Genomic DNA, 12685 nt, shown 5'->3' with positions numbered 1-12685 from the left:
GTGAAGCAGGTTCCTTGTGCTAACTCTGTCATATAGTAGTATCCAAAAGAAAATCTTGTGTCTGAGTCTGCAGTTGGATTTCCATATCTGCCTGAAGATGGTGTGAGCTTCAGTCTTGTCAATGAGGTTTTTGTACATCTTCATTGATGAGAACTTTGTAGATGCCCAGATATATCCCCACTGATCTGGCTCTTCCTTCTGCATAATACTATGAAGTTGGTCTTGTAGGAGGTTGAATTGATTGAATGCTTGCTGGGAGAGTGGTCTATGAAAACAAACCTCTAGCTCCTGTTGCTCATGAATCTGTCTCAGGGTGATTTCTTTGTTGATGGCAAAGGAGAAAAGTTCAGGTAGCTTTTGTTGCGGAGGCATATCTGACCAATTGTCATGCCAAAACAGAGTGGTGTCTCCCTTTCCTGGTTTGCATATGGCATTAAGCTTGAAGGCAGGCAAGGTTTTTAGAATACCTCTCCACCAGAATGAACCCATCATCTTGTCACTTTGTAGGCAATCTTGGTAGTAGGTTTCCCAAATAATCTTAACCCAAGGTGTGTCAGCCTTATTAAAGAACTTATGCAGGAATTTCATAACTAGAGCCTGATTGTGAATATGGATATCCAGGACTCCCAATCCACCATGGGATTTGGGTAAACAGACTTTCTTCCATGAAACCATTACTGATCCTCTTTCCTGGGTACCAAATTTCCTCTAGAAACAGTTCATAAGATATGTATTGATCTGCTTGACAACTGTCTTGGGTATCCAGAGGGTACACATGAAAAAAGTTGGCATGCTTGTGAAGACTGATTTGATGAGGGTCAGTTTGTCTCCAGAGGATAGCAAAGTGGAGCAGCTCATAAGTCTTGATTCAATTCTCTTTAACATAGGGAGAAAATCCACAATCTTTGGCTTAATATGACACAAAGGGAGACCCAGATATTTATGTGGCAATGTGAAGGAAATATGCCCTAGAGGCAATAATAAAGTTGTTATTTATATTTCCTTATATCATCATGAATGTTTATTATTCATGCTAGAATTGTATTAACCGGAAACTTAGTACATGTGTGAATACATAGACAAACAAAGTGTCCCTAGTATGCCTCTACTTGACTAGCTCGTTAATCAAAGATGGTTAAGTTTCCTAACCATAGACATGTGTTGTCATTTGATGAACGGGATCACATCATTAGAAAATGATGTGATGGAAAAGACCCATCCTTTAGCTTAGCATAATGATCGCTTAGTTTTATTGATATTGCTTTGTTCATGACTTATACATGTTCCTCTGACTATGAGATTATGCAACTCCCGAATACCGGAGGAACACCTTGTGTGCTATCAAACTTCACAACGTAACTGGGTGATTATAAAGATGCTCTACAGGTGTCTCCGATGGTGTTTGTTGAGTTGGCATAGATCGAGATTAGGATTTGTCACTCCGTGTATCGGAGAGGTATCTCTGGGCCCTCTCGGTAATGCACATCACTTTAAGCCTTGCAAGCAATGTGACTAATGAGTTAGTTGCGGGATGATGCATTACAGAACGAGTAAAGAGACTTGGCGGTAACGAGATTGAACTAGGTATGATGATACCGACGATCGAATCTCGGGCAAGTAACATACCGATGACAAAGGGAACAACGTATGTTGTTATGCGGTTTGACCGATAAAGATCTTCGTAGAATATGTAGGAGCCAATATGAGCATCCAGGTTCCGCTATTGTTTATTGACTGGAGATGTGTCTCGGTTATGTCTACATAGTTCTCGAACCCGTAGGGTCCGCACACTTAACGTTCGATTACGATTTGTATTATGAGTTATGTGATTTGATGACCGAAGTTTGTTCGGAGTCCCGGATGAGATCACGACATGACGAGGAGTCTCGAAAGGGTCGAGAGGTAAAGATCGATATATTGGAAGGTTATATTCGGACACCGGAATGGTTCCAAAGTGTTTCGGGTATTTTCCGGAGTACCGGGAGGTTACCGAAACCCCCCGGGAGAGTAATGGGCCTTAATGGGCTTTAGGGGAAAGGAGAGAAGGGCCTCAAGGGGTGGACGCTCGCCCCCCCCCCCCATGGGCTAGTCCGAATTGGGCTAGGAGGGGGCGGCGCCCCCCTCTTTCCTTCTCCCCTCTTCCTCCTTCCCTCCTTCTCCTAGTTGGAATAGGAAAGGGGGTGGGGGCGAATCCTACTTGGACCGGGAGTCCAAGTAGGACTCCCCCCTATGGCGCGCCCCCCTTGGGCCGGCCTCCTCTTCCCTCCTCCTTTATATACGTGGGAGGGGGGCACCCCAAAGGCACACCAAGTCTTCTCTTAGCCGTGTGCGGTGCCCCCCTCCACAGTTACACACCTCGGTCATATCGTCGTAGTGCTTAGGCGAAGCCCTGCGCTGGTAACTTCATCATCACCGTCGCCACGCCGTGGTGCTGACGGAACTCTCCCTCATCCTCAAATGGATCAAGAGCTCGAGGGACGTCATCGTGCTGAACGTGTGCTGAACACGGAGGTGACGTACGTTCGGTGCTAGGATCGGTTGGATCGTGAAGACGTTCGACTACATCAACCGCGTTACTAAACACTTCCGCTTTCGGTCTACGAGGGTACATAGACACACTCTCCCCTCTTGTTGCTATGCATCTCCTAGATAGATCTTGCGTGATCGTAGGAATTTTTTTGAAATACTACGTTCCCCAACAGTGGCATCCGAGCCAGGTTTATGTGTAGATATTATATGCACGAGTAGAACACAAAGAGTTGTGGGTGATAATAGTCATACTGCTTACCAGCAACGTCTTACTTTGATTCGGCAGTATTGTTGGATGAAGCGGCCCGGACCGACATTACATGACCGCGTTCATGAGACTGGTTCTACCGACGTGCTTCGCACACAGGTGGCCGGCGGGTGTCTGTTTCTCCAACTTTAGTTGAATCGAGTTTGACTACGCCCGGTCCTTGTTGAAGGTTAAAACAACACACTTGACGAAAAATCGTTGTGGTTTTAATGCGTAGGTAAGAACGGTTCTTGCTAGAAGCCCGTAGCAGCCACGTAAAACTTGTAACAACAAAGTAGAGGACGTTTAACTTGTTTTTGCAGGGCATGTTGATGTGATATGGTCAAGACGTGATGAGATATAAATTGTTGTATGAGATGATCATGTTTTGTAAAAGTTATCGGCAGCTGGCAGGAGCCTTATGGTTGTCGCTTTATTGTATGAAATGCAATCGCCATGTAATTGCTTTACTTTATCACTAAGCGGTAGCGAAAGTCGTGGAAGCAATGGTTGGCGAGACAACAACGATGCTTCGATGGAGATCAAGGTGTCAAGCCAGTGACAATGGAGATCATGACGGTGCTTCGGAGATGGAGATCAAAGGCACAAGATGATGATGGCCATATCATGTCACATATTTTGATTGCATGTGATGTTTATCCTTTATGCATCTTATTTTGCTTACTACGGCGGTAGCATTATAAGATGATCCCTCACTAAATTTCAAGGTATAAGTGTTCTCCCTGAGTATGCACCATTGCTACAGTTCGTCGTGCCGAGACACCACGTGATGATCGGGTGTGATTAGCTCTACGTTCACATACAATGGGTGCAAGCCAGTTTTGCACATGCAGAATACTCGGGTTAAAGTTGACGAGCCTAGCATATGCAGATATGGCCTCGGAACACTGAGACCAAAAGGTCGAACGTGAATCATATAGTAGATATGATCAACATAGTGATGTTCACCATCGAAAACTACTCCATCTCACGTGATGATCAGACATGGTTTAGTTGATTTGGATCACGTGATCATTTAGATGACTAGAGGGATGTCTATCTAAGTGGGATTTCTTAAGTAATATGATTAATTGAACTTTAATTTATCATGAACTTAGTACCTGATAGTTTTTGCATGTCTATGTTGTTGTAGATCAATGGCACGTGCTACCGTTCCTTTGAATTTTAATGCGTTCCTAGAGAAAGCTAAGTTGAAAGATGATGGTAGCAACTACACGGACTGGGTCCTTAACTTGAGGATTATCCTCATTGCTGCACAGAAGAATTACGTCCTGGAAGCACCGCTAGGTGCAAGACCCGCTACAGGAGCAACGCCGGAGTTGTGAACGTCTGGCAGAGCAAAGCTGATGACTACTCGATAATTCAGTGTGCCATACTTTATGACTTAGAATCGGGACTTCAAAGACGTTTTGAACGTCATGGAGCATATGAGATGTTCCAAGAGTTGAAGTTAATATTTCAAGCAAATTCCCGAATTGGGAGATATGAAGTCTCCAATAAGTTCTATAGCTGTAAAATGGAGGACAATAGTTCTGTCAGTGAACATATACTCAGAATGTCTGGGTACCACAACCACTTGACTCAACTGGGAGTTAATCTTCCTGATGATAGTGTCATTGACAGAGTTCTTCAATCACTGCCACCAAGCTACAAAAGCTTTGTGATGAACTATAATATGCAAGGGATGGATAAGACAATTCCCGAGCTCTTCGCGATGTTGAAGGCTACGGAGGTAGAAATCAAGAAGGAGCATCAAGTGTTGATGGTTAACAAGACCACTAGTTTCAAGAAAAAGGGCAAAGGGAAGAAGGGGAACTTCAAGAAGAACGGAAAGCAAGTTGCTGCTCAAGTGAAGAAGCCCAAGTCCGGACCTAAGTCTGAGACTGAGTGCTTCTACTGCAAACGGACTGGTCACTGGAAGCGGAACTGCCCCAAGTATTTGGCGGATAAGAAGGATGGCAGAGTGAAAGGTATATTTTATATACATGTTATTGATGTGTACCTTAATTATTAATGCTCGTAGTAGCGCCTAGATCAAGAGCTCGAGGGACGTCATCGTGCTGAGCGTGTGCTGAACACGGAGGTGCCGTACGTTCGGTGCTAGGATCGGTTGGATCATGAAGACGTTCGACTACATCAACCGCGTTACTAAACACTTCCGCTTTCGGTCTACGAGAGTACGTAGACACACTCTCCCCTCTCGGTGCTATGCATGTCCTAGATAGATCTTGTGTGATCGTAGGAATTTTTTTGAAATACTACGTTCCCCAACACAATGTACCAATATTACGGCCCAATAACTGTGACAAAGCATTCATCTTGTCCAAAGGAGTATTAATAGCAATGAGAGTAGACTTGGAGTAGTTAACTTTGAGCCCAGTGTATGCAGCATAGTGAAGCAGAAGATTTTTAATGTGCTCCAGTTGTCTACTGTCAACTTTGGCAACCAAGATGGTATCATCAGCATACTGAATGATGGGGTAATCAGTACAAGAGTGGTGAATCAATGGTGACTGAATCAAGTTATTCTGCATGGCTTCATTCATCATGGTTTGAAGTAGATTTGCAGCAATCACAAAGATGAGTAGTGATAGTGGATCACCTTGTCTTACACCCTTCTTGCATAAGAATTGTTTCCCTGGCACTCCATTCAGAAGGACTGAAGAAAACCCAGTCCCATAGATCATTTTGATCCGTTGAATCCATCTTGGTCCAAAAACCCTTGGCTAGCATAATCTGAATGATGGTATCATGGTTAAGCATATCAAATGCCTTTTCAAAATCTAACTTCAACAAGATTAGTTCTTTATTGCTCTGGAAGCACTGGTGGATGTACTCATAGGACCAGGCAAGGCAATTCTGGATGCATCTATTATTCAAGAAACCATACTGGTTGGTGTGGACCAATTTAAGGATAACTTTCTGTAATCTATTGGCCAGAAGCTTAGTGATGATCTTGAGTGTGCAATTGAGCAGGGATATAGGTCTGAACTCTGCTGGGCTAGTTGCAGCATCAACTTTGGGGATTAGAGTAATGAAGGAGTAGTTGATGCTTTGAATATTGACATTGCCAGATGAAGAATAGAGTAATGAAGGAGTAGTCCGGTTGTAAATGCTCTTACATCTTATATTAGTGGATTCTTAAAGATGAAGAATAGAGTACCTAGCTCTATCCGAGTGGTTCGTACTGGTGTAAAGACAAATGAAGGTACTCCCATTTCTTCTAACACCCAAATTTACAGGCGTAGATCAAAAAGAGAAATGCTATTTTTACGTAACCCATCTACAAAAATCTTACGCACTAGTACAATCGAATGACGGTTATTGCCATGTCTAGCTCCAGGGCCAGTACAGTCGAATGACGGTTATTGCCATGTCTAGCTCCAGGGCCAGTACACTCGAATGACGGTTATTGCCATGTCTAGCTCCAGGGTGGTTAATTACTATCCCTCTTTGAGTACGTAGAAGTTTTTGTAAAAGTATACGTAAGAATAGCATTTCTGAATCCAAAATAAATCAGTGCCTGGGCAGGACGAGCAGGTGGGAACTGATGATGGAGGTTAAAAAAAGGATAATTCAGACTTCCCCCAGTCCACACTCAGAGTGGAGCTACCAACGACCTTCAAAACAAAAAAAAGAAGAGACCAAGGTTCAGACTTGCTCAATATCACCTGAAGATTCAGGTGTACATGCAGCGACCCAAATTGCCACAGAGCGTTTCATCACAACGATGGTCTTTTTCAGGTGTCGGGTGATGGTGGCTCGAACTCTCGAGCTTAGCTATGATACGTAGGAGCTTGCCAACTGCGCCCAGCCCCCTCGTTGTCCAAGAAGCGAAACAAACGTCCTTTCTGGTGACAGGGATAGTATAATGATGTGATAACACAGCTTAAACTAGTTATTACAACCCTTGCCCGTTACAACCCATGCCCGTGACACTGTAGATTTCTAAATTAGAATCGGTCTTATCAAATTAGTAAATTAAACTATTTTCTTCAAAGCAAGCAAAAATTTACCAAAATTACTATACATCGGTGACATACCTTGATTCCTCCAAGTTGATTTTTTTACGGGTTCCTTCAAGTTGAATTTGATTTGTTGATGTATGATACTGCTAAAGCGCACAAGCAGTCATTGTCTCGTGGTCTCTGATAAATTCAATCGCCGCGAAGTGGAGTGCCCTCTGCCGGTCTTCCCTGTCGAGAAGGAAGGGGCGGCGGCGCAGGCTCATACGGAACCACAAGAATGCCACGAACGAAATTACGAGGAGGATAGATCCATAGAAAGTAACTGCTCGATCTCATGTACACGAACTTGGTGCTCTCTGGTTCTGGCGCACCCTATATGCACCAAAAAATTTAGTAATTCAGAAAAAGTTCAAAAAATTATATATCTTTTTTGGAATCAAACATGATTATGTATTGTACTCGTATAAAAAGTTTGGTCAAGAAATGATTCACTTTGACTTCAGGGAAAAAAGACAAGTTTATGACGACAATATAGCGTGTATAGTACTTGTATATAGCGTTTTTTGCCAAATCTTCGACCCAGGATACAACAAAAAGTCTTTCTCTAACGAATCTTTTTATATGACTACAATATTTGATCATGTTTGATACCAAAGAAGTTTCGGGATTTTTTGAACTTTTTTTGAATTACTTTTTTTTTTTGCATATAGGGTGCGCTGGTACCTAGGTTCTCCATTGTATTTTCCCAAATCTGATGTCTACAACTAGCGATCAAGGGCGAACCAACCTGTGGTCGGATGGTTAGAGGGACTATGGTATCCCAGCCCACCAGGGTTCAAGTCCTAGTGCTCGCATTTATTTCTGGATTTATTTTAGGATTTTCGGTGATGCGCATTCAGTGGGAGGAGACGTTCCCGTTGATGACGAGGTGCCTACGGTGACTTCGTAAATTTCAAGATGATATGCCGGCTCAGTCTTTCGGAGGTGCTCATAGGGGTAGGGTGTGCGTGTGTGCGTTCATAGAGGTGAGTGTATGCGCGTGTATATGAGCGCTTGCGTCTGTACTGTGTTAAAACAACTAGCAATCAAGGCTCAAACGGTGCTTTCCCATGTTTGGGCCTTTGGGCTAGAAAGTTGCCACATTGGGCCATATCAAGTTAGCATTATAAACGACAATGGCAATACACTTTATACGTACAAACTAATGGTAGAACTTACCCTAAAAAAACTAGAGGTAGAACTAGCACGTAGTAACAAGATATTATAGGGGGGCAACGGGATGGGGGCTGTCTGACCCCTGCTCGCAGCCCCTGTCTCCACCTCTGCTCATAACTACGAAATGGAGAAGCCTCTTGGGAGTAGGACCTAAAGGAGATATGTATAGCAAATCCCCGAAGCTAGACTTGCTTATTACAACCCCCCCCCCCCCCACCTTCTTCCCTTCGATGGCATTGGCTATGTCCCGCAGCCGCTTTGCCGACCATCGAGTCTGGTAGATGGGCATGCTGCGAAACAAAACAAAAATGAAACAAGGATTCTATGAGCACGCATATCTAGTGATCTAAGAATGAAAAGTATTGAAACAAGTGGAAGATTGTGGAGATAATGCAAATTTCAGAAAACATTAGCTAATTCAAGCAGGCCCAACTAATTTCCGAAAACATAAGCTAATTACCCATGTCCTTATGAGCTACCGGAAATGCAGTACAAAAATTCAGAAATACACATAAGGTAAAATACAAGCAAAGTACAACTAATTTCAGAAGCATAAGCTAAATTTCCTGTGCTATAAGCTATAGGAAATGCAGTACAAAAATTCCTATAGCATAAGCTAAAAACATAGCCAAAAATGCTACAAAGCTGTAAAAAGCTATGAGCTACAAAAAGGTAGTATGAGCTACAGAAGCTACGAGCTACAAAAATTCAGAAATACCACAATCATGCAGCATTAAGTTCCTACAACACTCAAATACGGTGCAAAAAATTCAGCAGCACATCTAAAATCAAACCAATATGTACTGAAACATCCACTTCAAAATTCCTGCAGCACATCAAATCCAGTGCAACACATCAATAGCACAAAACTCTGCTCAAATGTGCTCTGCAACCCATGTACAAAAAAATCAGAACTCTCCAACGCATGCACGAAAATCCAGGCCGCTGACCGCTCTGATGACCCACAAGTATAGGGGATCTATCGTAGTCCTTTCGATAATTAAGAGTGTCGAACCCAACGAGGAGCAGAAGGAAATGACAAGCAGTTTTCAGTAAGGTATTCTCTGCAAGCACTGAAATTGTCGGTAATAGATAGTTTTGTGATAAGGTAATTTGTAATGGGTAACAAGTAATGAAAGTAAATAAGGTGCAGCAAGATGGCCCAATCCTTTTTGTAGCAAAGGACAAGCCTGGACAAACTCTTATATGAAGGAAAACGCCCCCGAGGACACATGGGAATTATCGTCATGCTAGTTTTCATCACGCTCATATGATTCGCGTTCGTTACTTTGATAATTTGATATGTGGGTGGACCGATGCTTGGGTGCTGCCCTTCCTTGGACAAGCATCCCACTTATTATTAACCCCTATTGCAAGCATCCGCAACTAGAAAAGAAGTATTAAGGTAAACCTAACCATAGCATGAAACATATGGATCCAAATCAGCCCCTTACGAAGCAACTCATAAACTAGGGTTTAAGCTTCTGTCACTCTAGCAACCCATCATCTACTTATTACTTTCCAATGCCTTCCTCTAGGCCCAAACAATGGTGAAGTGTCATGTAGTCGACGTTCACATAACACCACTAGAGGAGAGACAGCATACATCTCATCAAAATATCGAACGAATACCAAATTCACATGACTACTTATAGCAATACTTCTCCCATGTCCTCAGGAACAAACGTAACTACTCACAAATCATATTCATGTTCATAATCAGAGGGGTATTAATATGCATAAAGGATCTGAACATATGATCTTCCACCAAATAAACCAACTAGCATCAACTACAAGGAGTAATCAACACTACTAGCAACCCACAGGTACCAATCTGAGGTTTTGGGACGAAGATTGGATACAAGAGATGAACTAGGGTTTTAGAGGAGATGGTGCTGGTGAAGATGTTGATGGAGATTGACCCCCTCCCGATGAGAGGATCGTTGGTGATGACGATGGTGATGATTTCCCCCTCCCGGAGGGATGTTTCCCAGGAAGAACAGCTCTGCCGGAGCCCTAGATTGGTTCCGCCAAGGTTCCGCCTCGTGGCGGCGGTGTTTCATCCCCAAAGCTTGCTTATCATTTTCTCCAGGGTAAAAGACTTCATATAGCAGAATATGGGCACCGGAGGCCTGCCAGGGGGGCCACGAGGCAGGGGGCGCGCCCAGGAAACTGTCTCCGTGAAGTTTTAGGACTTTTGGAGCTGTGCAGAATAGGTCTCTAATATTTGCTCCTTTTCCAGCCCAGAATTTCAGCTGTCGGCATTCTCCCTTTTCATGTAAACCTTGTAAAATAAGAGAGAATAGGCGTAAGTATTGTGACATAATGTGTAATAACAGCTCATAATGTAATAAATATCGATATAAAAGCATGATGCAAAATGGACGTATCAACTCCCCCAAGCTTAGACCTCGCTTGTCCTCAAGCGGAAGCCGATAACGAAAAATATGTCCACATGTTTAGAGATATAGGTGTCGATAAAATAAAATACGGACATGAGGGCATCATGATCATTCTTATAACAGCAACATATATAAATATTGTCATATGATTTCTTATGCTCAAATAATAATCTATTCACAATGTAAAGTATGAATCGGAAACTTCATTGAGAACTAATAAACTATAATCTCAGTCATTGAAGCAGTTGCAACTTATCATAACATCGGAAAGAGTCAATATAAGAGCTTTTCAGCAAGTCCACATACTCAACTATCATTTAGTCTTTCATAATGCTAACACTCACGCAATACTTATGGGTATGGAGTTTTAATCGGACACAGAGAAAGATAGGGGCTTATAGTGTTGCCTCCCAACCTTTTACCTCAAGGGTAATGTCAACAATAATAATTCATGCTAACTTACATCCAATTGGATATATATATATCAGGATCTTTCCAACACAATGTGCTTGCCAAAGGATAAAATATAAAAAGGAAAGGTGAAGATCACCATGACTCTTGCATAAGGTATAAGACAAAAGTAAAAGATAGGCCCTTCGCAGAGGGAAACAGAGGTTGTCATGTGCTTTTATGGTTGGATGCACAAAATCTTAATGCAAAAGAACGTCACTTTATATTGCCACTTGTGATACGAACCTTTATCATGCAGTCCGTCGCTTTTATTGCTTCCATATCACAAGATCGTATAAAGCTTATTTTCTCCACACTAATAAATCATACATATTTAGAGAGCAATTTTTATTGCATACAACAATGACAACTTACTTGAAGGATCTTACTCAATCCATAGGTAGGTATTGTCGACTCTCATGGCAAAACCGGGTTTAAGGATATTTGGAAGCACAAGTAGTATCTCTACTTGGTGCAAAGAATTTGGCTAGCATGAAAGGGAAAGGCAAGCTCAACATCGGATGATCCATGACAATATACTTTATTTCAGATATAAGAGAACATAACTCATTACGTTGTCTTCCTTGTCCAACATCAATTTTTTGGCATGTAATATTTAATGAGTGCTCACAATCATAAAAGATGTCCAAGATAGTGTATTTATATGTGAAAACCTCTCTTTCTTTATTACTTCCTATTAATTGCAACGATGACCAAAACTATGTTTGTCAACTCTTAACAACTTTTATTCATCATACTCTTTATATGTGAAATCATTACTCTCCATAAGATCAATATGATCTCTTTACTTCTTTTTATTCTTTCTTTTATTTCCTCAAGATCATAGTAAGATAATCAAGCCCTTGACTCAAAACTAATCTTTATTATATATAGCTGACGGACTCGATTACATAGAAGGATCATAAAGCAAAACTCAAAACTAAATCATACTAAAATTTTATTCTACTAGATCAAGATATTACCAAAAGGATCGAACTAAGAAAAACGGTAAAGATAGGAGTGTGATGGTGATACGATACCGGGGCACCTCCCCCAAGCTTGGCAGTTGCCAACGGGAGTGCCCATACCCGATACTCAGTTTCCTTCCTCGGAGGTGGTGATGATGGAGTTGTTGACGATGTAGGCTTGTCGTGCCTCCTGTCTGACCCCTGCTCGCACCCCCTGTCTCCGCCTCTACTCTTAACTACGAAATCGAGAAGCCTTTCGGGAGTAGGAGCTAAAGGAGATATGTATAGCAAATCCCCGAAGCTAGACTTGCTTATTACAACCACCCACCCCCCCCCCCCTACCTTCTTCCCTTCGATGGCATTGGCTATGTCCCGCAGCCGCTTGGCCGACCATCGAGTTTGGTAGATGGGCATGCTGTGAAACAAAACAAAAATGAAACAAGGATTCTATGAGCACGCATATCTAGTGATCTAAGAATGAAAAGTATTGAAACGAGTGGAAGATTGTGGAGATAATGCAAATTTCAGAAAACATTAACTAATTCAAGCAGGCCCAACTAATTTCCAAAAACATAAGCTAATTACCCCTGTCCTTATGAGCTACCGGAAATGCAGTACAAAAATTCAGAAATACACAAAAGGTAAAATACAAGCAAAGTACAACTAATTTCAGAAGCATAAGCTAAATTTCCTATGCTATAAGCTATAGGAAATGCAGTACAAAAATTCCTGTAGCATAAGCTAAAAACATAGCCAAAAATGCTACAAAGCTGTAAAAAGCTATGAGCTACAAAAAGGTAGTATGAGCTACAGAAGCTACGAGCTACAAAAATTCAGAAATACCACAATCCTGCAGCATTAAGTTCCTACAACACTCAAATACAG

This window comes from Aegilops tauschii, chromosome 1 (assembly GCF_002575655.3).
Source record: "Aegilops tauschii subsp. strangulata cultivar AL8/78 chromosome 1, Aet v6.0, whole genome shotgun sequence".
NCBI lineage: Eukaryota > Viridiplantae > Streptophyta > Magnoliopsida > Poales > Poaceae > Aegilops > Aegilops tauschii.
The sequence above is the reverse complement of the archived record's forward strand: the minus strand, read 5'-3'. Positions refer to the sequence as shown.